General features: G+C 37.6%; 1 protein-coding gene and 1 long non-coding RNA gene across 16 annotated transcripts in view; one reads left to right on the top strand and one right to left on the bottom strand.

Annotated features, from left to right (window-relative positions):
* Positions 1–26,588, top strand: part of HMBOX1 (homeobox containing 1) — a 186,000-nt gene that overhangs the window by 33,508 nt on the left and 125,904 nt on the right. The gene's annotated exons all lie outside the window — the stretch shown is intronic.
* The window catches only part of LOC115899662, a 172,936-nt gene that overhangs the window by 32,278 nt on the left and 114,070 nt on the right, over positions 1–26,588 (bottom strand). For both annotated transcript variants that reach the window (XR_004059284.1, XR_004059286.1), the window contains exons 3-4: positions 19,168–19,233; positions 12,293–12,389 (exon numbers count right to left, since the gene is read on the bottom strand). This is a non-coding gene — a long non-coding RNA (uncharacterized LOC115899662). The remainder of the gene's footprint in view (positions 1–12,292; positions 12,390–19,167; positions 19,234–26,588) is intronic.

The raw sequence follows: 26,588 nt of genomic DNA, 5'->3' as shown, positions 1-26,588 counted from the left end.
TGCTGGGATTATAGGCACGAGGCACCATGCCCAGCCTCTTTTTTTTTAATAGTTGAAGAAAGTGGAGTTCAGTGAAGTTATGGATTACATATAATAGCAGAACTTGTTATCTTTCCTATTAGTGATCTTTCTTTTTTACTAGGAGTTGATAAACTATGGCCCAAAGCCAAATTGGATTCACCATCTGTTTTTGTTCAGTTGTAACCTAAGAGTGATGTTAAATTCTTAATTAAAAAATTAAAAGAATAACATTGTGTGACGTGAAAATTATATCTTTCAAATTTCATTGTCCACAAATCAGGTTTTAGTAGAACACAGGCGTACACATTTTGTTGGTGTATTGTCTGTGGTTGCAGAGGACATAGGGTGTTTTGTACCAGTGACTAAGAACTTAGCCCCTGAATAAGAATACTTTAAAGGGAGAATAACCCAAGGTTTGCATCTGATCAGCCTGGTTGCAGAGAAAACTATTTTGTTTTTTTTCTTCAGGGTGTTCTTTAGTTCTAGCTTTGTTCTTTTTAAATGGCAGCCATATAGTTATTGTTTAATCTTTTCTTTTGTTTATTGGCAAACACTATATTCATTATTGTTTGCCCTCAGTTATGTGGTGGTAATGGGGAAAATGTTTTGAAAGCACATAGAGTTCTATAGTTGAAAATAAGATGTGTTGTTTTTAGTAGAGCACTGCAGATAAACCACCTTGACCCTGTCAGAAATACGGACTCAGCCTTGAGGTTTTGACCCTGGCATTGAAAAAAAAATCTCTCTCATTATTTTACAAGTATCCATCTATTCCGTTTCTTCCTCATTATGTTGCTTCTTTTGTGTCCTTTTAATGAGAGGCATTTATGTCAAGAAATCTTTTTATTTGATCCTTATAAAGGCATTTTTTAATATTTTTAAAAATGTATTAAAAATAATATAAAAGTAGTTAATTACTTTTCTCTCAACTTATTTTTGGTGACCTTGAATCTACTACTTTTAGACACTTGTGATAAATGAAAGATTAGAAACAGTTAAAACCTTGTGTGTTGGTGGTTAAATGATGTTTATTTACTCAAAGTATAAACATGTCATCAGCTTCAGGTTGTTTTTTTATAATGATTTCTTATGGTAAAATGAACCTGGACCAGGTGTGGTGGCTTATGCATGTATTCCCAGCACTTTGGGAGTGCACGGCAGGCAGATGGCTTGAGCCCAGGAGATTGAGACCAGACTGGGCAACATGGTGAATCTCTGTCTATACCAAAAAAATGCAAAAACTAGCTGGGCACAGTGGCATATGCCTGTAGTCCCAGCTACTCAGGAGACTGAGGCTTACCTGAGCCCGTGAGTTTGAGGCTGCAGTGTGACTTTATTAGAGATAAACATATATGTATTTATTCATGGGAGATATATGTATACACACATACACACATATATACTTTGGATGCATAAAATATTCATTTAGAAATAGATGGACTAGATGTATTAGATATCTTTGTACTGTTCAGATTTCACCTTTTAGTTTGAGAGAATACCTGTGCCAGAAAAAATTGAATGCTTCTAACAACCTCATGACTTATTCCAGATCTAGTCTAATAGGCATAGTTAACTTTAATCTGTAATTTACTGGAGTAAACCTTAAGAAGTAGAGCTTTTTAAATTTTTTTATTTCTTGAGACAGGGTCTTACTGTGTCCCCCAGGCAAGGGTGCAGTGTTGGCCCAAGCTGGAGAGCAGTGGCACAATCACTGTTAACCTCAAACTCCTAGGCTCAAGTGACCCTCCTGCCTCAGCCTCCTAAGTAGCTAGGACTGCAAGTGTACACCACCATGCCTAGCTAATTAAAAAAAATTTTTTGTAGAGATGGGGTCACTCTGCTGGCCTCAATGGATTCTCCCAACTTGGCCTCTTAAAGTCCTGGGATTACAGATGTGAGCCACCACACTTGACCTGTAAAATAAGGTTTTATACTATGAACTCAATAGTCTGTTTTAAGTTTTTCCATAGCAATTTTTGTGAGGCAGAGAGTTTTTAATCACATGACCCATTCAAAAAATATAAAATTGTTGGATGATTACTAGAGGCTGGAAAGAATAGTAGGGGGTTAGGGAAGAAGTAGGGATGGTTAATGGGTACTAAAAAATAGTTAGAAAGAATGAATAAGACCTAGTATTTACTAGCACAACAGGATGGCTATAGTAAAAAATAACTTATTAGTACATTTTAAAATAAGAGTATAATCAGATTGTTTGAAACACAAAGGATAAAATGCTAGAGGGGATGGGCACCCCATTTATGCTGATGTGATTATTATGCATTGCATGCCTGTATCAAAATATCTCTTGTAACCCATAAATGTATATACCTACTGTGTACCCACAAAAATTAAAAAGAAAAATATATATTTTAAAATAATAAACTTGTCACTTTTAGTCCATTTGTGTTGCTATAAAGGGATATCTGAAGCTGGGTAATTTATAAAGAAGAAAGGTTTATTTGGTTCATGGTTCTGCAGGCTGTACAAGAAGCATGACACCAGCATCTGCTTCTGGTGAGGGTGTCAAGCTACTTCCACTCATGGTGGAAGGCAAAAGCTAGCCTGAATGCAGAGATCACATGGTGAGGTAGGAGAAGGAGGAGGAGGAGGAGGAAAAAAAGAAGGAAGAGAGGGAGGTGCTAAGAGTGAGAACTCACTCCCTTGAGAATGATACCAAGCCATTCGTGAAAAATCTGCCCCCACAACCCAGAGAACTTCCACTAGGCCCCATCACCAACAGTGAGGATCAGATTTCAACGTGGGTACAAGCAAACCATATGTAACCACTAGAACAACTTCTATAAAGAACTACTCATTTTGGGAGGCCAAGGTGGGCGGATCACCTGAGGTCAGGAGTTTTGTTGCGTGGGCAACAAAAGTGCAACGCCTGTAATCCCAGCACTTTGAGCAGCCTAAGAGATCGAGACCATCCTGGCCAACATGGTGAAACCCCGTCTCTACTAAAAATACAAAAATTAGCTGGGTGTGGTTGCATGCGCCTGTAGTCCCAGCTACTTGGGAGGCTGAGGCAGGAGAATCACTTGAACCTGGGAGGTGGAGTTTCCAGTGAGCTGAGATCATGCTACTGCACTCCAGACTGGCAACAGAGCAAGACTCTGTCTCAAAAAAAAAAAAAAAAAAAAAAAAGGAACTACTACTACTACCATAGACAACTATTGTAAAGATGCAGGGTATTATGCATACCAGTTTGCCCTAGTATGGGAAGTCAGTGAAAACTTCCCAAGAAAGTACCTCTTGAGCTAAGATCTGAAGGATCAATAGAAGTTAACCAGTCTAAGAGAGAAGAGAAAACCAATCAAACAGAAGCCCAGTAGTAAGTTGGAATTTGACAAGTATAAGGATCAGCTGGTATGATTAGGGTCAAGAAATCTGACAGGTGTGTTGGGAATGCAAATTAGTACAATTGTTATGGAGAGCAGCATGGAAATTCCTCAAAAAATTACAAACAGAATGATTATATAAAATCCAGCAATCCCACTTGTGGATATATATCCAGAGGAAATAAAGTCACTATCCATGCACCCTCAGGTTCATTTCAGCAAATTATTCACAATAGCCAAGATATGGAAACAACCTAAGTTCTGTCCCCAGATGAATAAAGAAAATGTAGAGTGTGTATGACACACATATGCACAATGCAAAATTATTCATTAGAAAACAAAGATACTGTTGCATCAAAGAGAAAATAAGGATAACTTTCTATTTGTGGCAACATGGATGGACCTGGAGGACATTATGCTAAGTGAAATAAACCAGTCACAGAAAGACAAATACCACATGATCTCACTTGTATGTAGAATCTTTGGAAGTTGAACTCATAGAAATAGAATAGAAGGGTAATTACCAATGGTAGGTTGCAGGGGGAGAAATGGGGATGTGTTGGTCAAAGGGTACAAACTTTTGGTTATAAGATGAATACGTTCTGGAGACTTAATGGACATCATGTTAACTACATGGTGTGAGGTGATAGATATGTTAATTAGCTTGATTGTGGTAATCATTTCACAATGTGTACATATATCAAAACATCGCATTGCATGCCTTAAATATATATAATTTCTCTTTGTCTCTTATGCCCCAATAAAGTTTGGGGGAAATAAATCTGAGAGGTGTGGTACAAAAGGAATATGAAAGGGTGGAATGGGGTCAGATTACCCATAGCCTTTTGTATCAAGTTTTAAGGAAATTGGTCTTCATCATAAAAGCAATGAAAGCATATGAAGTGTTTTAAGCAAGTTGAAAGATATGTTTGGAAAACCTCATTCTCGTTGCTCTGTAAAGAATGATTATGAGAAGGAAAGTGAGAAGGCAAGATGAATGAAGACTGATAAAATAAAGGTGATGGTAGCCTGCATTTGGGTAGTAGTGGTGGCAATGGTGATGGCTATTGATGGAGACAGATGACAAATGCCAGAAATATTTAGGATGTTAAATTGATAGGACTTTGAATTGGATATGGGGAAGAATGAGAGAGTGTAAGATACTAAGAATAGCTTCAAAGTCTGGCTTTTACAGTGTTCTTGGAGGTCATTGCTCTTTATTGAACTAGGATGGTTGTTATTGTTTATTGTATTTGTTTGGGATAGAGAGATGGGACAGGCATTTATGTATTCCATTTGGACCTGCTTGAGTTTGATAAGCTGTTGAATATGCATGTCTGGAGCTCAGAGGAAATTTCCAAGTTGAAGAAATAAATTTGTGAGACCCACTCTTGACTATTTTAAAGTGAAGCAGTGCTGTCCCCTGCCCACCCACACTCTTGATCCTTTTTACTGTACCTCTGTGTACAATTCAGTAGCATTTAGTGTGTTCACAGTGTTGAATAGCCATTGCCTCTATCTAATTCCAGAACATTTCTAACCCCCACCCCCCCAACGGAGACTCTCTAATCATAAGTCACTCCTCCTTCCTGCCTCCTACATCAGCAGTCTTTTTGAGAAAGAAGGGCACCGGGCCTAATGTCAGGGAAACATATTTCTCTTGGTTAGGGTGATGGTAGGCATAGAAGACTGTCTTTGGAATGAGTGATAGGGGTTCTAGAAACTAGATGTGCTGCTGTTGCTTCAAACTCATATGTCCGAACTAGACTCTTTACTACTAAAAACAGCTCCTCCCCATCTGGACTTAAATATTTCTCTCAATTCTGCCATCCTTCTCCTAGTAACTGAGGTCTAAGACCTGGTAGCCTTTTTATCTCCTTCCCCAGTTATCACTATCATCTTACAAATTTCTTCCTTTCTGTTCCCACTGCTGTCACTTTAACCTGGGTCCTTTTTAGCTTATTGCTGAACGGTCATAACTAGTCTCCCTGCCTCCAATTTCTTTATCCTCTAATGATGGAGTATTCCATCGTAGACACGTAGATACTGCTGCTAGATATTTATAACCTGATATTCAAGGCCCTCTACAATCTACCCTTTCTTGTGCTGCTGTTTTGATAGTCAAATAACATAAGTGAAGTATTATGCAAATATCACTGTGGTTATTAGGCTTTGTCTTTTTCCCTCACTGTTACCTTTACCAGCCCCAGGTTTAAATCACACCAGTCTAATCAGTATACTTAAGCATACGTTGTGTTTTTTCTTTTTCAGCATCTTTGTTATAGCAATTCCACTTCCCTGGAATTCCTTCCCTCCCTCGCTTCTTTCCTCCCGTATCCTTTTTAAAATCTTCCTTTTTGAAATCAGAGTCTCAGTGATCATTCACTTCTTTGAATCAATTGTAACATATATTTTTTGTACCATGTGTTATTTAGCCTGTGCATCCTTATTGTTTGATTTGTGTTGACTATATTTTTCTTATCTTGACATTTAGGTTGTGAAACTTTTGATGGTAGGGAACATGTCACCTAGCACCTAGCTGTATATTCTGAATATAAATGATTGGTAAATGATCTATGATTATATGACATGGTACTGAGAGAGTCATCAGAAATCATTTTGGGAACAATTTGTCTGCCCTTTCTCCTCAACCCTCTTATTTTGTTGTTGTTGTTGTTGTTGTTGCCATGTTGACTTTTGGCATGAAATGTTAACTCAAAAAGTGATTTTTTACATTAAACTTAATAGTAATGTTTACATCTCATTTTAGGTGAGGAGATTTAAAAATCTCGCTAGATTATTTTCAACACCGAATATATGTTTCACATGATTGAAATAACAAATGTAGAAAGTTATATAGTGACAGTTTAGATTGTGTATTCAGTTATTCTGTGAAGACAATTACAGTCTAAACTTTCTCCGTGGAAACACTAGTTTTGCTTCCTGTGCTCATGCATAGTCCTGGTCTGTAGCATGAAGTGTAGGGGTTGTACTAGAGGAGACCGTATTTAGTTAAGTGTGACAACTTATTAGATAACCTAATACTTGTACCTTTCAAAATACTTAGTTTTCCATTAATGGGGAGCTTGGTCTTTCTCATCCCCCTTCTCAGTGGGGTGGAGTGAAAGTCCAAAACTAATACCTTATCTTGGTTGTTGTCATTGTTTTTTGAGACAGGATCTTGCTGTGTCACTTGGGCTGGCGTGTAGTGTTACAATCACAGCTCACTGCAGCCCCTACCTCCCAGGCCCAAGTGATCCTCCCACCTCAGCCTCCTAAGTAGCTGGGACCACAGGAGTGTACCACTGTGCCCAGCTTATTTTTTCATTTTTGTAGAGATGGGATCTCCCTATGTTGCCCAGGCCGGTCTTGAACTCCTGGGCTCAAGTGACCCTCCTGCCATGGCCTCCCAAAGTGCTGGGATTACAGGCATGAGCTACTGCACCCAGCCAATACCTTATCTTTACATAATGTAATTACTAGGAAAACAAGGACCTTTTATGTGCCAGGCACTGTGTAAGATCCTGGGATGGAATGGTGAACGAGCCTGAAACAATCTCTACTTTGATTGGGTTGGGAGGACATATATAATAAATAATTTTAGATAGTAGTAAGTGCTAGAAGCATGTAAGTCAGTGTTATGATAGTATTTTAAACTTACGGGCTCAAGAAAGGTCTCTTTGACGTGACATTTAAACTAGTACCTGAGTAATAAGAAGGAACCAAATGTGACAAGAATATTTTAGGCAGAAAGAACAGTTAAAATATCTAAAAGGAAGAATGGGCTTGAGGTATTCAAGGATCAGAAAGAAGGCAGTTGTGCCTAGGGAATGGTGAGTGAAGGGCAGATGCCAAATCTTATAAGGCAGTATAGATCATGAGATGGAATTTGAATTTTATCCTATGTACAGTAGGAAGCCAATTGCAAGATTTTAAGTGGGAATATTACATTATTTGAGTTACGGTTTTGAAGGGTGATTCTGACTACCATTGAGAATGGCTTGTAAATTCTGCTTTTTAAAGAGAGGGATTAGTAGACACTGATAGACAGTGTAAAACTAGTGTATAAATTATAGGAAGTCCTTATATAAGCTTTTCTGCCTCATACTTATCTTTTTTTTCTTTTTACTTTCATAGTTTTAAAAAAGTAGGGTTAGCAGTATTTCAGTCAACTTTATTCTTCCGTATGTTTTCCCCTTATTATCAAACCTTCAAGAACAAAACCTTTTCATCTATTTTTTATTGGTACTCAGTAGTTTATTTGTAGACTGATCAACCACTTCAAAACTACATGACTTAAAACAACAAGAATTTACTATTTCACATGATTTTGAAGGTTGATGGGGTTGTTATTCTGTTGGTTTTGTCTGTGCTTACTCAGGAGCTGCATTTAGGCAGAGGTGTGACTGGGCTAGAAGGTCCAAAATGGCCTTAACTGCATATCTAACTGTTGCTTGGGGTGCCTTCGTTCTCCCTGATGATGGAGATCTGGTATTAAATCAGAAAACCAAGGCAGTTTCCAGTAAACTAGATCATTTTCTTTACATGGTGATCTCTGCGTAGCTCTCCAAGAAAGTGAAAAGCAGAAGCTAGCAGAGGCACCAGATTTATAGTCAAAAGTCATATAACCTCATTTTTGTCACATTCTGCTTATAAAAGCAGGTCCAAGTCCAGTCAGATCCTGTACTCTTTTTTTGATGGAAAGAAGGGCAAAGTCACATTGTAAAGGAGCAATTTTGATGATCTTTGTAAATAGTCTATCATGGTCTACCCTCTAGCCAGTGCAATTCATATTTCTCCCACATGCAAACACTCATCCTCTCCCTAAATACCAAAAAACCATACCTGTTTACAACCATACTCTCCAAGTCCATCATCTATTGATCTATACCAGGTCCCTATGTGAATAAGGCTTCTCAAATTCAGTTTCTCCAGTATGGGAACTCTTGATTCAGAGACCTGTAAACTAAATAGACTGCCAAATAAGTGATCTGAGCTTACAGCTTAAAAAACTAGATAAAAATGAGCAAATTAAACCCACAGTAAATAGAGGGAAATAAATACAAGAACATTAATCAATAAAATAGAAAAGTAAGAAAATCAGTGAACCTCCCAAAGCTGGGTGCTTTGAAATCAAGATCGATGAAATTGATATACTTCTAGGTAGACTGATCTAGAAAAAAAGAAGAGGCACACATTACCAATATCTGGAATGAAAGAGGTGATGTCACTACAGAATCTACAAACATGGAAAGAATAAGAGAATAGTATGAACAACTTTATTCCTGTAAATTTGACAACTTTGATAAATGGTCATATTTCTTGATGGACACAAATTATCAAAGCTCACTCAAGAAGAAATAATCTGAAAACCCCTATTAAAGTCTATAGTGGACTGTAATATGTTTTTCAAAGAAATTGGATTTATAGCTAAAAACCTTTCCTGCAAAGAAGACTCCATGGCTTAATGGTGAATTAATTAATGTTCTTCCAAATATTTAAGGAAGAAATAATAAATGCCAATTTCATATAAACTCTTTCAGAAAACAGAAAAGAAGGGTAGCACTTCTCAACTCATGAGGCCAGGATTACTAGAATACTAAGACAAAGACATTACAGGAAATCTGTAGGCCAGTGTCCCTTAGAAACATATGCAGAAATCCTTAATAAAATATTAGAAAATGATAAACAAAATAACAAATTGAATCCAGCAGTATAAAAATAAAAGGTTAATACCTGATGACTAAAAGGTTTGTATATCAAAAAATGTAACGATGGTTTAACAATCTAAAATCAATATGATTCACCATATTAACAGACTCCAGTAGAAAAACTATGATCATTTCAATAGATGCAGAAAGACATCATTCATAATCTAAAAGCAAACCAAAACTTAGCAAACTAGGCATAGAAAAGAACTTCCTTAAACTGAGAGAGGGTATCTACTAAATACCCAAAACTTACATTGTACTTGATGGTGAAAGACTGAATGCTATTCTCTTGTGACTGCCAACAGGGCAAGAATTTCTGCAGGTACTACTACTATTCATAATATACTATAGCTCCTCGCCAGTAAAATAGGAAAATAGAAGGCATGTGGACTACAGAAAAAAGAACCAAAGCTGTCTCTATTCATAGACAACCTAATTGTGCTTGTAAAAAAAAAAAAAAAAAAAAAAAAAAAAAAAAAAATCCTAAGGGATATGTTTTTTAAAACTCTTAGAATTATTAAGTTAGTTTAATAAAGTCACAGGATATATGAAATAATATACAGAAATCCTTTTTAGTTCTGTACACCCTTATATTAGAAATAAACAATTGGAAAGGGAAAGCACAATAACATTGCCACTTATAGTGGCATCAAAAAATGAAATACTTAAAAATAAATAATAAATGTGTACAAGACCTGGTATTGAAAAATATACAACACTGCTGACATAAATTAAAACCTGAATAAATTAAGATATATACTATGTTAATGGATCAGAAAACTCAATAATTTGTAATTTTCAGTTCTTTCCAAATTGTTCCAGAGGTTGAACCCAATCTCAATCAAATCCCTGGGAGGATTTTATAGAACTTGATAAGCTTAGTCTGTCATTTATATGGAAATTCAGAATACCTACAGTAAGCCAATTTTTAAAAAATTAGAGGAATTACACAACTAAAGACTGTGTGATGTTAGCATAGGATAGATCAGTTGAACAGAATAGAGACTAGAAAGACTTTTGTTTATGGCTCATTAATTTTTGACAAATATGCCAAAGTAGTTCATTGAGGAAATGGAGGTGGAAGAACTGAATATCCATTTGAGGGTAAGGGGGAGCATTTCTTGACTCTTATTTCATACTATATACAGAAAATGAATTGAGTAGATTATAGTCCTAAACCTAAGAGGTGGAAGGATAAAGATTCTAGAAGAAATACAGAAGAAAATATAACTTTGCTAAAGCCAGGTTTCTTAGAGAGAAACCAAAAAACATGAACAATAAGAGAATATTGATAAATTCTATTTTATCAAATTATAAACTTCTAAAGATATGATGGAAGAGCAGCAAGGTCACATTACAAAAGGACATGCACCATGAGATGGATATAATTTGCAGCTTTATTTTGCGATGCATTACTCCAGTATAGTATAGAAAAGAGTGTACTGAGCTTAGTCAGGAACCTCTAATATGTAATCTTGACTCTGACACTTACCAAAGATACGGTTTAGTAAATTAGTGTTTTGTTATTTTCTCTGTGTATTGACTTTCTTTTTTTTTGTAAAATGGTAATACTGATGCCTGCTCTCTAGAATTACATAGAGGGTCAAATAAAAAAATAGAAAAGAAAATATATATAAAGTGCTCTTGCTATTCTTACTCAATGTGTCATCATCACCATTGTTGTTATTATACATAGTTGGTCCTTAATAGTTCCTCAAAATGCTAAGTATGAAAAGATGTCTCTTTTTCACAATACTAACTATAATTATCTGCTAAGGGGAGTGTAAAATTTTTTAATGTTTCAGTAAATGTATAAACTCCAGTTTATTTTAACCCTCTGATTCTTGACTGTAGGAATCAAAAGTGGGTGTAATCACATTTTTTTTTCTCATAAGAGAGGAACTGCTCACACTGTTACACTCTGTAGTTTTATGTCAGACCAGTCACTTTCACCAGTATTACTTTTATGAGCAATTAAAATGTAGAGATAATAATATCATTTGTAATTATATGAATTAATATAACATTATAAATATATACTATGTATTATACATTTAAACTATAATAATAATAAAACTGGTCATTAGAGTACTTTTTGCCTAGAAATTTTCTCCAAGTACTTTTTTAGTTGTAGTGAGATTCAGCTGTACTCTAAAACATGTAATTATCCACTGTGAGAAATGAAAGATAGTTAAGTGGTTCCCAATAACATATTAGGCACTTTGAGCTAAAATGAGAATGATTTCATGTCAAATGAGATGAACTCTATGGCTTCACAAATCCACTTGTCTTTGGCACAGAGAAAATGAATCTTCTTAATATCTGAGAGTTACATTATAGAGATTCATCCATTATACATTTAAACTTTCTATATTACACAGGTTAAGAGTATTTTTTCCATCAAGGACCACTGAACTAGAGGGTTAAAAAAAAAAAAACAGCAACCAATGCCACTTTCAGAGAGCTGTGCTGAGGGTTTTGGGGGCAAGAAAGATTTTAAAAAATTACATTCATTCTACTTTTAATATAAAAACAGGAATATAGAATTTTGTTCAATTAATACAATTAAAGTACAATATTATTCTTCATTTTAGGGAGTACAGGATATAAGACTGGTAGTATTGAAAAGAGTGAAAGAAAAAAATAGGCTATCATCTTCTTTCTATATGTGTATTTTTCAGTTGTTAGTGCACCACCTTTCCAGTCAGCCAGACAAGAAGGAAGATGTGAGACTGCTAGTGAGGATAGCATAGCTGGCATGGAAAAAGAGACTTATAAACTGATTCTAGCAGTTTTGAAGTGGGTGTCAGCATTTCTGTACAGATGTCCTAAATCTTTTGGGTTGTAGTAATAAGTTGTTTGTTATCCGTAGTCATTGAAATTCTGTTTTTCTCACTAGCAGTTAATGTTTATTCCTAATCTCTGTTCTTTCTAACTTTATGCCACCCTAAAGGAAAATTATTCTTATATGTACAACATTATTATCTCATAAGAGTACTTGCTTATAGGCCGGATAGATTCATAACCCAAAGGCCTCCAGTTCCTTGGATCAATTTCTGTGTGACATGGAATTCTTTCATCATGGCTCTGAAATTTTTGTTCTTCTATTTAAAAAAAAGTCCTTTTTGTTTATGAAAATAGAGTGCAACTCAACACATTTTCTTCAATACAATCTTGGGAAGTATTCTTAGTACCTACCAGTATTGCCAAAATACTAACCTTGAAACTGGAGAGCTCCTCTTTGTATCTTCCACAATATTTTGCGCAAAGTGGAGGTTTAATCTCAAAGGCAAGACTCATCATTTCTAGAGCCCCCCTGTGTTAGAAAAGGAAGAGAAGAATAAACATGTTTTACAGCCAGGAACAGCATAGATTTAGAAAGTGTGATGATCATCAAAGTTTTCTTGAAGGTAATTTATGGGAGACAACTGAAAAATAACTTTAAAAATTAGAAAGTAAGTTTTGAAGGTGAAACGTGTCCGCCATCTATTCATTTTTGTCCCTCAGTATATTATGCTACTTAGTTTTGTTTTTTCTCCCTTGTCCATAATTTTTTTTTATACTTCAGTTATTAGGTGTCATCATAGATCCCTCATTGAATCTCCTTCTGTCATTTTCTCTTTTTGACTGCCTCAGGAGACCTCTTGCTCATTGCCTTTATTAATTTAAGCCAGGATAACAGGCTATTGTTTCAATTTGTCATACTGGAGTTCTTGTATGTCTGGTATCGCAGGCCTACTCAGTTCTCCATATTTCAGATAACAGACTTTGATAAGTTTTCCACATCATGTTGGTCAGGAATCTATATGTTAAAAACAAAGAGCAGTGTTGAATTGTGACTTTGCACAAGTAAACCTCCCTCAGCTAGTTTTATCTGCAAAATCGAGAAAATTAATATCTGCTCTTGCAATGTAATAGAATTTGTTGTGAGTGTAAAATTAAAGATTTGTAAGCTGCAAGACCTCTGCAACTTTCAGGTATTATGGGAATGATATTTCTAAAAATAAGTACCACTTAGGAAGGGCTACAGTAAAATAAAATATTCACACTCATAGGAAGCAGCAAGGGGTATCTTTTTTTTGTTGTTATTTTTAGTTTTTTAAGAGACAGGGTCTTGCTCATTATCTTAGACTGGAATACAGTGGCACAATCATAGAATCATAGTTCACTGCAGTCCCAAACTCCTGGGCTCAGGTGATCCTCCAACTTCAGCCTTAAGAGTAGCTAGGATTACAGGCGCACACCACCACTCCTGGCAAATTTTTTTTTTTTTTTTTTGGTAGAGACGGGGTCTTGCTATGTTGCTCCAGCTGGTCTTGAACTCCTGGCCTCAAGTGATCCTTTCTGCCTTGGCCTCCCAAAGTGTTCGGTTTACAGGCATGAGCCACCTCACCTGGCCAGGGGTATCTTTTCATTTGCTTCTTTTCTTTATCTGGAGTAGTAGCCTTTTTCTATCTGTGGAAATTCAGTTCACCCCTAAAAGCCTAGGGCGATGGCACCACCTTCATAAATTCTTCCTTTCTAGATTAAAAATGATGGGGGCTCAGGCCTGCAATCCCAGCATTTTGGGAGGCCAAGATGGGAGGATTGTTTGAGGCTAGGAGTTTCAGGCCAACCTGGGCAAGAAAGCAAGACTTTGTCTCTTTAAAAAAACGAAAGAGGCCAGGCGTGGTGACTCATGCCTATAATCCTAGCTCTTTGGGAGGCTGAGGTGGGTGGATTACCTGAGGTCAAGAGTTCCAGACCAGCCTAACCAACATGGTGAAATCCTGTCTCTACTAAATATAAAAAATCAGCCGGGCATGGTGGCATGTGCCTGTAATCCCAGCTACTCGGGAGGCTGAGGCAGGAGAATTGCTTGAACCTGGGAGGCGGAGGTTGCGGTGAGCCGAGATTGCACCATTGCACTCCAGCCTGGGCAACAAGAGCCAAACTCTGTCTCAAAAATAAAAAATTAAAAAAAAAAAAGAAAAAGAAAAAGAAAAGGAAAGAACAAAAAATGATATCACCCTCTAGAATGCAGATAATTTAGCAGCTTTTGAATGAATGTAGCAGTTCTTCTATTTTTGCATTGTTTACAGTCACCCGCTATTCCTGAGTGAAACATCTTAGATGCTCTGAAATAATCATTGGAATAGGGCAGGAGTCACTGAAACCTTACTTTGTTTTTTGTTTTGTTCTTGTTTTTGTTTTTTGACATGGAGTCTTGCTCTTGTCGCCCAGACTGGAGTGCAGTGGCGCCATCTCGGCTCACTGCAACTTCCGCCTCCCTGGATTCAAGTGATTCTCCTGCCTCAGCCTTGCTAGTAGCTGGGACTACAGGCCCCCACCACCACGCCTGGCTAATTTTTGTATTTTTAGTAGAGATGAGGTTTCACCATGTTGGCCAGGCTGGTCTCGAACTCCTGGCCTCTGGTGACCCACCCGCCTCGGCCTCCTGAAGTGCTGGGATTACATGTGTGAGCCACTGGGCCCGGCTGGGGAGCTTGTTAAAAAACACCAGCCCTAACCTTACACTCTGATTGCAGTAAGCTGGGGATCAGGCAGTGTGTCAAACAGGCTGCTTTTTAAAAAAAATCTCTTGTATTTTGGCCCCTCCCATAGTAGGTCTTTTATACATAATGTTCCCTTTGCTTCTTTGTCTATATAATGTCTGTCCTTCAGATCTGAGCTTTATCTTTTTAAAAACATTTGTTTTAGGTTTTTTTGTTATGGTTTTTGAGACAGAGTGCAATGGCGCTGTCTTGGCTCACCACAACCTCCATCTCCTGGGTTCAAGCAATTCTCCTGCCTCAGCCTCCTGAGTAGCTGGGATTACATTCATGGGCCACCACACCCGGTTGATTTTGTATTTTTAGTAGAGACGGGGTTGCCTTATGTTGGTCAGGCTGGTCTTGAACTCCCAACCTCAGGTGATCCGCCCGCCTTGGCCTCCCAAAGTGCTGGGATTGCAGGTGTGAACCACCGCACCTGGCCTGTTTTAGATTTTTTTTAAAAGACTAGTCAGTGAACTTTATAGTTAGTTCCTAAGGTGAATCCTTTCCCAATCTCTCCGACAAAGTCAACCCTCCCACATTATATGTTCTTATAGCACTCAATACCCCATTATAATGTTTATCACAAGTGCAACTTTGCATTTATTTGTATTGTTATTTATGTAATGACTCTCACTACACTAGAAGCTTCCTAAGGGTAGAAATACGTACATTCTTTTTCTCTGTTATGTTCCTAATGACTAAAATAGTTCCTAGAACACAGTTGTTGCATAATAAATATTGAGTGGGTGGAGGAATAATGGTCTGCAGACATCTTTTGGACAAGCATTGGACTAGGAGTTCTGGACCCTTGCATTCTGTCTCTGACTTACAACTGACATATAATTTATCTCTTAACTTTTCTCTATCTCTTTTAGTATTGTAAAACTGAATGAAACCTGCCCTACCTACTTCACAGGGCATTGTGAGCATCAAATGAGAAATGTGAAGGTACTTTGAAAAGTATAAAGGTTCTATTCACATATAAAATTACATTAAATAGCTCCTGATATAGGTGGAAGGCACTGTGGTGGATACAAAGTAATAATATTAATACATGGATCATGTTAATGTTATTTATTCTATAACCTCTAGGAGTTGTATTTCAAGATGGAGTTTAGTTTCTAATTCTTGTATATTTTACTTTTTGCTTATCTTAGAAATTATCTTACTGTCCATTGTTTAGAGTAGTGAATATTATTTATTTCCCCTTGTGAAAAACATGTAAACCAAAATTACCTAAGGCTAGTCCTCATATCTTTTTCTATGGTTCAGAAAGCTCTATGGTTTCAGCACAAACTGTCTTTTACAAATGGCTCATCTATGTATTTATAAATATTTTGTGCTGTGGGGCACAAAGAGATTGTATATGTTAACTCTGGATAAAATGGAATAGGAAAACATCAGTTAGACAAATTAAATTGAAATAAATACTTTGTTGTATTTTTGGAACAGGGCAAGATGTCCTCAATTTAAAAAACAAAACAACTCTATATTAGGTCATTACATAATTTTCTACCACTAGGTTATTAAAATATATTTATGGTTTCCCCCTCTCTTTTCTGTTCCCAAATCTTCTTACCTTTACTTTTTTATTTTTCTAATTTTTCTTCTTTTTAACTTCAACAATCTGGGTTGCAGAGGAAAAAAACCTGGCACTTAATCAAGAACATGATCTCATTGCTTTCAATGGCTTAGAAAAGAAACATTTTAAAGCAGTTGAAAGATTTCACTTTAGAAAGTAGGTACTGCATAACTAAGTGTGTTGGTTCCCAGCAGAGCCTTGAGTAACCTCTTTCCAGCCATCCTCATGTTTTTTCTCTACTTCCTGTTCAGTGAGCAGTAGCCTAAGTTTAAAAAATATTCAGTAAGAATTTCCTTTGGTTCTCTTGCCAGAGTATTGTTTTCTGTTCTTTTACTTCTCTACATATTACTGTTATATTTTTATAGGTTGATTGCTTCTAGGCTTCATCACCAAAGGCAGAGATGGAGAATAACTTTTAGTTTCCTCTTGCTTACACAAACCCCCCCAGCCCTTTCAGAGTCCTCTTCAGTATTTCTAGGAGCCCTCGAATGGAATGTGACATGTATTCAAGAACAGAAACGAATACTCCTTCCTTACAGCCTCCCTTGGGAAGTCCATCCTCTCTCAGGCCACCCCAGTGTGGCATCTATCAATGCCACTGCTACTGGGTCCTCTGTGAGAGATAGTAGCGGTGTGAGAAATGCTGTCTTTAGTGCTTCAGAGCTGCCAATCTTCAGGGTGCCCCGGAGGTACCAGACTGAATTAGACCCAATTCAAGGAGCCAGATGGAAAAAGACACCATGCCATTTATTCCATTGTCCTTAGTTCATCGCAGTCTCCTTCTGCTCACCCCTTCACCCCCTCTCAGTTCCTTCTGAAATCTCCAGCATCCTTGAACAAGGCAAAATAACATATATATGGAGGGAGGGGGTCATTGCCACACCAGTTCTGGTAATTACTTAATTTCTTAGTCATATTTGGAATCAGCTCAGCCAATTTGTTACATTTTTAAAACTAATTTTTACCTGCTACAGAACTGCCCCCATCCCTCAGTTACTAAGTTCTCCTCCTTGAGGGAATTAATACTACCAGTTTCTTCTGTATCCTTCCAGAAATATTTCATGCATGTGTAAAAACAAATCTATATATAGTTATTTATATTCTTCCCCACTTTCCTCCTGCTGCTCCTTCACAACTGACATATGTATATTCAGCTCCTTGTTCTTTTCTCTTGGAGTCTGTTTCATATTAGCACATAACGAATTTTCTTTTTTTTTTTTATAGTTGCATTGTATGGTTATACTGTAACTTATTTATGTAGTCCCCTAATGGTGACATTTAGGGTGTTTTCTGATCTTTTGGTGTTACAAATAATACTACAAAGAATTATACTGAACATAAATTATTTTGCTTATGAGTGTATCTGTAGCATAAATCTCTACTACTGGCATTGCTGGGTTAAAAGTTGTGTGCATTGTAATTTGGATCCTGCTACCTTTTCAGTTACTAAACTCTGAGGGGCTTTGTCTGGCTTTTTGGCTTTTGTTTTGTCTGATTCCTAGCTTCTACTGTAGACTCCTGCTTTTTGTGAACTGCTTCATCACCATCTGATTTTATTTGACGATTGCTCAGGAAGTGCCCAGACAATATAAGTAAGTGGACCAGGTATAAGGGGAAAAAAATAGATTGTTTTGTTTCACACTATAGGAGAGGTAAAATTTCTTCTGTGTACATTTAGGGTCTCTGACTGGGCCTAAGGATTAAACTGATGTAAATTAACAAGAGAAAAAGCATACAAATTGTTTTCAATAATTTACATGTACATGGGAGCCCTCACAAGAAAATGAAGACCCAAGGAAGCAGTGAGGACCAAAAGCTTATATACTGAGTAGACAAAGAGTAGTAAATTGTGAAAACATGACAAGGCAGAGGGATATGGACTAGAGCAGTTTGTCGTGGAAAACTGACTAGGCAGATAAGGGTTAGTTTGACAAGGTTTGTTTGTACAGATTTCTCTTGTCCTCAACTCCCAGGTTCTGGTGATAAGAATGTCTTCCTTCCTCCTGGTACAGGGAGGGCACCTTTCACATGGAAATGCTATCTTCAGCTTTCAGGAAGGAAAGGAGGGTCAGAGTGCCTTCTTGTATCTGCTGTTTTTCTAGTGCCCTTAACTCAAGATAATCAATATGCCAAAGTAACATATTTTGGGGTGGCATGCTCCGAACCCTGTTAACACTTCTCATAGAGACATAAGTGTAAAGAATTACGTCTCTTGCATGGGACAAACCACAGTATAACCTTCAATGATAAATGAGAGTTGATACTTGTTGTCTAGAGATGGTGGGGTGACCACTGTCACTCTGCCCTGTGGTGAACTGAAAGGTGCATGTCCTGTATCAAGGGATTACATGAGGGATTACAAACTCAGTGGTGACAGATGCTGCACTTCTTCTTCTATAAAAACAGAAGCCTCAATATTTATATGCAGCCTCCCAACTTTTAAATACTGTGTAGGTCAATATACATCCACAGGATTGATCCAGCCCCCTAAGCCAGGAGTTTCTGCCCTCTACTGTTGTACCTACAGAGACACATTCTTGGCTTGTTTCTCTAGCTCTGACTTTCTGCATATTCTAGTCTCTCATCATCTGCTGCAGGCTAGAGATTGCCCCTAGATGGTCCACTGATTTTTGCAATATTCAGTTCTGCATATCATCATTGTCTGTCTTCTGAAATCTTTATTTGGAGTTTCCTTTTACCCTTGATGTTTTTTAGTCACAATATACAGAATCATGAGATTCAAATACTGCATTTCTGTTCATTTAATTATTCATATCCTATAAATCCAACAAGCATTTCTATTTTGTAAGTGTAGACTTAGAATTTTAGCAATTAGAAACAGAAAATACAGACATTTGTTATGTTCTCTTCATGATCTCTACCAAGATTCTTTCTAGAGTCTGGTCATTATTTGAAGGAGCAGGAGAGCATGATCATTGATATTGGTTAAGTATTATTAATAAAATAAAGCTTACCAATAAAAGTTTTTCTGTCTGAAGTCATTCATGGCATCCTTTGAATGTGGTTTGTTCTGTGAGGTCCTGGAAAAGGAATTAAGAACTTGAGCTAAAGTTTCCAAGCATTGGATTACTATTCCCATTGGATCAAAAATCTTAACCTGGTGGGTCTCCAGTACTATATCCTTATTTTAGTTTTTAGAAATTCCCACTGGAGAGAGGTGTACAATTGTCACTAATCATTTCTTCTCTTCCTCTTGTTGGACCTGTTTCCAGTCCATCAAAAGTGATTACACAGCTATTGGGAAGAAAAAGGTAATTCCTTCAAGGTGGTTAGAAACTACTGCTTTGATTCTTTTTCTCAAATAGTAATTTATTCATAATTAGAATAATTAAAAGGTTCATTAGAGGCACTGTAAAAACCTGAATTTTGGAAAGAAACTCGGGACAATGAGTCCCTGCAGTTGCTGGGGGAAAGCAAGTCTCATCCAAGCAGTTCTTGGCTGAGAGATACATGCCTAGCTCTGGATTTCTGCATATTTAGGAAACAACTTTCTCATCATAGTTTGATTCCGCAAATAAACTCCCCCACTCAAAAGCAAGTGTTCTCAATAGGCCATTCCAATGTTGTTATTTTTGTTACAAATACTACCTCCTGTGACTTTATCCTCCTTAAGAGGTTTCCCTAAAGATGTGATAGCTTTTAGAGAGGTTAATGCTTCAAACTTTCAAAGAGGCAAAAGTGCTAACATTTCTAGGTGCCTACTTTAGGAGCTCCTTCTACTGTATCTTTAATTCTCATACGGATCCCTTGAGGAAGATATCATTGTCCACAGTTTACAGAAGAGGAAATGAGGGCTTAACAAGATTAAGACATTTGTACCAGATCAAACTGCTAACAAGTGGTAGAACCTGAGGTCAAACACACAACAGTGTTGCGTAAAATCTTATTCTTTGTAATCTCTTATTTTATCCAACTCCCAGTTTTTCATTTGAGGAAGATTACTTTGTTAACGATGTAAAACAAGAATAGGACGGAAGGTAGGGAGAGTGGTTGGAAATCATTACATTAGTACAACAGAAAGAGTCTCAAGTAAGATAGCAGTAGGATTGGAGAGAAGGTTATAGATAAAAGAACCTGCTAAGGAGGGCAGTTGGCACCACTTAGTGTAGCATTTTTGTATTTTGTTTTAGTTTATCAAGTAAAGAATGAATTTTTCCAGATGTGAATTTCTGTTTAAAAGGATGACCTATCAATTATATTTTGAATTTATCTAGTAACACTTAATATTGTGGGATATGACATAACATAAAGTATAAAGGCAGAATTTTAAGAGTCCATTATTCTCTGCCTTTCATGGGGAATATGTTTTTTCCTCCCCACTTTTTGAAATAGCTTTAATAAGATATAATTCACATACCATACAATTTACCCATTTAAAGTATACAGGTCAATGAATTTTACTATATTCACAGTTATGTAACCATCATGAAATCCATAGAGCATATATTTTTTTTTCTTTTCTTTTCTTTTTTTTTGAGACGGAGTCTCGCTCTGTCGCCCGGGCTGGAGTGCAATGGCCGGATCTCAGCTCACTGCAAGCTCCGCCTCCTGGGTTTACGCCATTCTCCTGCCTCAGCCTCCCGAGTAGCTGGGACTACAGGCGCCCACCACCTCGCCCGGCTAGTGTTTTGTATTTTTTAGTAGAGACGGGGTTTCACCGTGTTAGCCAGGATGGTCTCGATCTCCTGACCTTGTGATTCGCCCGTCTCGGCCTCCCAAAGTGCTGGGATTACAGGCTTGAGCCACCGCGCCCGGCCTTTTTTTTTTCTTTATTGAGATGGAGTCTTGCTCTGTCACCCAGACTGGAGTGCAATGGCACGATCTTGGCTCACTGCAACCTCCGCCTCGCAGGTTCAAGTGATTCTCCTGCCTCAGCCTCCCAGGTAGCTGGGATTACAGGTGCCTGCCACACGCCTAGCTGATTTTCATATTTTTAGTAGAGATGGGGTTTCACCAAGTTGGCCACCCTGGTCTCGAATTCCTGACCTCAGGTGATCCACTCACCTTGGCCTCCCAAAGTGCTGGGATTACAGGTGTGAGCCATTGTGCCCGGCCCATAGGGGATATTCTTAATACGATTGTGTTGCCCGGGCGTGGTAGGTGGCTCATGCCTGTAATCCTAGCACTTTGGGAGGCCATGGCGGGCAGATCACTTGAGGTCAGGAGTTCAAAACCAGTGTGGCCAATATGGTGAAACCTCATCTCTACTAAAAATACAAAAAATTAGCCTGGCATGGTGGTGGATGCCTGTAATCCCAGCTACTTGGGAGCTTGAGACAGGAGAATCACTTGAACTCAGGAGGTGGAGGTTGCAGTGAGCTGATATGGTGCCATTGCACTCCAGTCTGGGTGACAGAGCAAGACTCCATCTCAAAAAAAAAAAAAAAATACAATAGTGTTTGATATGTATTTTCAAATCATTATTTTTATGTATCTTAGCTCAGATAAAATAAGTAATAAAGAGCATAGGATATAAATTTAGCTCATTTAAAAATGCTGGTTAGAAATAACATAAAAGAATTTAAAGCCAATTTGAGTCTGGAAATTATTCTAAAGATCGAAGAGGTCTTGCCACCTATAGTTACGTATAAATCCGTAGAACAGTGGGTACTTTGTGAGACTTCATTGTATTTGGTTGCACAAAATAAATATTAACACTGTATGTTTGTATGACACATTGTAGTTTATAATTGTCATTATAGTTTGAGAACCCAGGAGCTTGTCAGTAGATATCTGAGGAAAATAATTCAGGATAAGGGATCTGAAACATATGGATACTTTAGAAGATAAAATTGAGATAAACCCTTGTCATTTTGGAGTAGAATACATTATTTTGAGGAATATAGAGGAACATAAGAAAGAGAAAATGTGATGCTTCTCTGTAGCCCAGGTGTTTAAAGATGGGTGTGTAAGAAAGATGTATGCTCTACAACTCAGATGGAGAACCTTTTTTCATGAATTCAGGTAATTTTTATGTCTATTAGCAAGGCAGTATAAAATGTGAGGCCCTAAAATAACTCTCTATAGTAGACTCTGAGGAATGCAGAGAAATAAACTGTTGTCCTTGAGTTGCTTACAGTGTTACGAGTATTGGGTAAAGGGTAAGTTGGCTCTGTGGAATTTGTTAGACTTCAGCTTTTAATTGTGAACCATTATCTGACTGGCCACCTGGTTATTCTGAATTATATATTAGCATATCCTCCTGAGATACGGAAAGTAAAACACTTCTCTACTTCTTTTGCAATTGAAAGCATATGAATTCTCTCATCTTCTGCCTTCTTTTCTTCCTTTCAGCACTCACCACCTAGTAAATTGACTGATGATGCATCAAAGCTAGTCGGAAGAGTAGTTGATAATACTCTGAAGTACAATTTAATGGATGCTGGGAATGTCCAAAATTAATGTCTCGAGTAACCTGTTGATATTATCAGAAATTCTACCGTTAGCAATTCATGCTAAATCTCCTGTTAAATTCGATTATCCCTACTAAGGCTGTTGACTTAATTCATGTTAGCTAAGATAATATTTCATATTTTTAATAGAAATTTTCAAGTGTAGATTCTCCTTTGATCTGGCCCTCATGCCCCTGATTTCATGTTCTCACATGTTACTTTGTTCATGCAGCTTTAACCATATTGTCTTCGTGCAGTTTCTTTGAAACTGGTAGGCTACGAGATCTTGATCTTGAATGCTTTGTCCCTCGTATCTACATGGCTTGCTGCCTAACTTCATTTATTTATTTATTTATTTATTTATTTATTTATTTATTTGAGACAGGGTCTTGCTCCATTGCCCAGACTGGAGTACAGTGGTGCGAATACGCTCACTACAGCCTGAATCTCCTGGGCTCAAGTGATCTTCCTGTCTCAGCCTCTTGAGTAGGTGGGACTAGAGGTGCATGCCATGATACCTAGCTAATTTTAAAAAATTTTTTGTAGATATGGGGTCTCACTATGTTGCACAGTCTGGTCTCGAATTCCTGAGCTCAAGTGATCCTCCTTCTTTGGCCTCCCAAAGTGCTGGGAGTGCAGGCTTGAGCCACTGTGCCAGGCCTAACCTAACCTTATTTAAATCTTTATTAAGATTTTACTTTCTCAATAAGACTTTCTCTGAGCATTCTATTTAAAATCGTAATCCTACCATCCACTGTCCCTATCAAATTTCCCCACTTTTTGTTTCTCCATTGTAATTATCATGACCTGAAAATACATTCTTTTACCACAAGAACGTAACTTCCTTGTGAGCAGGAATTTTGTTTTGTTCATTGCTGTATTTCCCAGTGCCTAGCATGTAATAGGTGCTTAGTAAATATTTGCTGAGTGCATAAATGAATGAATACTTGGGTCTTGCAGGATTGAGGCATAAAAGAAGTGCCTATATAGAGAGGATACTATTTATCTCATGTTACAGGTTTTTTAAAGATGGTATTCTGTGAAAATATGTTTTAAAATTTTATTTTCTTCCCCTTCTACAGGAAATCCTTGTCTATGGCCAGCTATGGAAGGCTTCTGTTTGCACATTTATAACAATTCTTAACTCTTAACAAAACTTTTGAATGACATGCATTTAGTAGATCTTAAGTTTCTGAATGTCTGGAATTTTTGCTTTTATTTATTGTGCAAATTAGTGTTAGCACTAACCTGGGAATCAGAGTTTCTGGCTCCTACGATCAGATTTTTTTTCATCTGTAAACTGATGTGACTGGAAAACATGATTGTTAATATCAGTTCCAGCTTAATATAAGATTTTATTATTTACCTTATTCTAGCTTAATAAAACATCTTTCTCCAGTTCTATAATTATTTCCTTTATTAAGGATTGGGAAACTTCTGGGGTAAGGGAAATGCAAAATAAGGATGAAGACATTAAATCTTCCAGAAACTCAAGACCACAATTTTTTGCTCTAGTAATTGTTTATTATACTCTGCCTGCAAAGCAAAGAGAGTAGAGGTTTCAAAGCTACATGAATGTTTGAGTAATAAATCAGGGCATCTGTATTATATTCTGTATTAGTTCTATGAGTAAACTTTAATTTTTTTTTTTTTTTTTTTTTTTTTTTTTTGAGACGGAGTCTCGCTTTGTCGCCCGGGCTGGAGTGCAGTGGCCGGATCTCAGCTCACTGCAAGCTCTGCCTCCCGGGTTTACGCCATTCTCCTGCCTCAGCCTCCCGAGTAGCTGGGACTACAGGCGCCCGCCAGGTCGCCCGGCTAGTTTTTTGTATTTTTTTTAGTAGAGACGGGGTTTCACCGTGTTAGCCAGGATGGTCTCCATCTCCTGACCTCGTGATCCGCCCGTCTCGGCCTCCCAAAGTGCTGGGATTACAGGCTTGAGCCACCGCGCCCGGCCAAACTTTAATTTTTTAACATGAAAATATTCCAGATGTATGCCAGTAGGAATCGTTTTTGTTTGTTTTAGTCCAGGAGATAGTTTCCTTTTTTGAATAATAGTTACACAGACATTAAAATTATTTATAATGATGATAGGAGACTCTGCAACTCAGCTTTTTAAGTTTTCCTGTTGGAGTCAACCCTGGAGAGCTGTCATGGGCTAAGCAACATGGAGATGTTGATCTGGATTCTCAGTCTGGTATTTTTTAGCTACCTTGGTGGACGGTTGGGGCACCTGCAGTCTTAACAGAGTTTGGCCTGCAAGGCACTGTGAATGTAGATCGTAAACCAATGACAGGGTAGGGTGGTAACTCTTTCATCCTGAGAACATGTATTATTTACCCAATTATCAAGAACAAAGCCTATTTATCTTTGTAACTTTAGCATTTTGGCTTGCAGTGGATACTTAATAAATTCTTATTAATTATCTTGGAAAATGTTCGAATTATGCTATTTTTAAATTTAGTATCATAGAATCTTTTGGTGATAATTTTTAGGACTGGAACCCTTAAGATGATCTTACTTGAATAAGACTTCAAAATGGGCATTTTCTTTCATTTCTTCACTAAGCAAAGATTTATTTACTGCTTGTTGCCAGCTCATTGGTAGCAGCTGAGACTGCAGCAGTTGATAAGAAACAATCCCTGCTCTTCTGCTCACATTCTAGTAGGGAAAGACAGATAGGTATTCAAATTATGGTAATACAGGATAACAGAAATATATGTGTGGTGCTATACTAGCAAAGGTTTGAAAGACTATTTGCTGTCCTGAGGCCAGTAGAAAAGAAAGGGGAGGAAGGTATTCTGGTTCAGAAGGTCTACAGGACCTAATTGGCTGGGGCAATAATTACTATGTGGGATGAGAGCAACAGAGGTTAGAGACTAGTTTGGGAATTCTTATGAGTTACTTTCACCAATATCGTATATGAGTTCCTTTAAAGTAGACATATCCTAAGTGCTGTCAAGTTTATCTTCAATTATGATTAAATCATTAAATGTATTTCATCCAATATGCAGCTTGGAATGCCAGTATGTATGTCTTTATGCCTAGACATTATATTTTACCCAGGAGATAAGGCATTGCATCATGAGAATTTTTCTTGTACTCTAAACCAGTACATAGTTTCCAAGTGGAATTATCTTAGGAGCCATTTAAAAATATTCTTTTTTTTTTTTTTTTTTTTTTTTTTTTTTTTGAGATGGAGTCTCGCCTTGTCGCCCAGGCTGGAGTGCAGTGGCCGGATCTCAGCTCACTGCAAGCTCCGCCTCCTGGGTTTACGCCATTCTCCTCCCTCAGCCTCCCAAGTAGCTGGGACTACAGGCGCCCACCACCGTGCCCGGCTAATTTTTTATATTTTTTAGTAGAGACGAGGTTTCACTGTGTTAGCCAGGATGGTCTCGATCTCCTGACCTCGTGATCCACCTGTCTCGACCTCCCAAAGTGCTCTTGGACCCCCACCTCTAGTTTGGATTCAGTAAGTCCAGAGTTGGCTGGGGATACTATGCTTATAAAAGACTTACATGTGATTCTGATGTACAGCACAGTTTGGGAACAATTGCACTAAACTGACATGGAGAGAGAGTTCTACCTGCTATAATACATTTGTACTGTAATTCAGTAAGAATGGAATAGGTTCACATATAACTTAACAGTAATGACCCCATGGGAAGGGAGCACCCTGAGATTTCCATAGAAGGGAATGCCAGGTAGTATATTATAAACAGTGGCGGCTCCTTAGATATGTTTTGAATTTAGACGAATCTGAAGATCTGAAGTCAAACCACAGATTGTACAGTTACAACTCTTTCTGAAACAGTGAAGCCACAAGGGAAGTGACATTTAAACTGACTATCCTTGAAGGTAATCATGGTTGGAGTCAGTACATTAGAGGCACAACTGTATAGAGATAGAGATGGTAGCTCAGCTCTGACCTAGGGATGAGTATTCTCTGACATTTCCTAGCATAGTTCAACAGAGTTTACCAGTTA

The sequence above is a fragment of the Rhinopithecus roxellana genome, chromosome 9, assembly GCF_007565055.1.
Source record: "Rhinopithecus roxellana isolate Shanxi Qingling chromosome 9, ASM756505v1, whole genome shotgun sequence".
In the NCBI taxonomy this organism is placed as follows: domain Eukaryota; kingdom Metazoa; phylum Chordata; class Mammalia; order Primates; family Cercopithecidae; genus Rhinopithecus; species Rhinopithecus roxellana.
The sequence above is the reverse complement of the archived record's forward strand: the minus strand, read 5'-3'. Positions and strand labels throughout refer to the sequence as shown.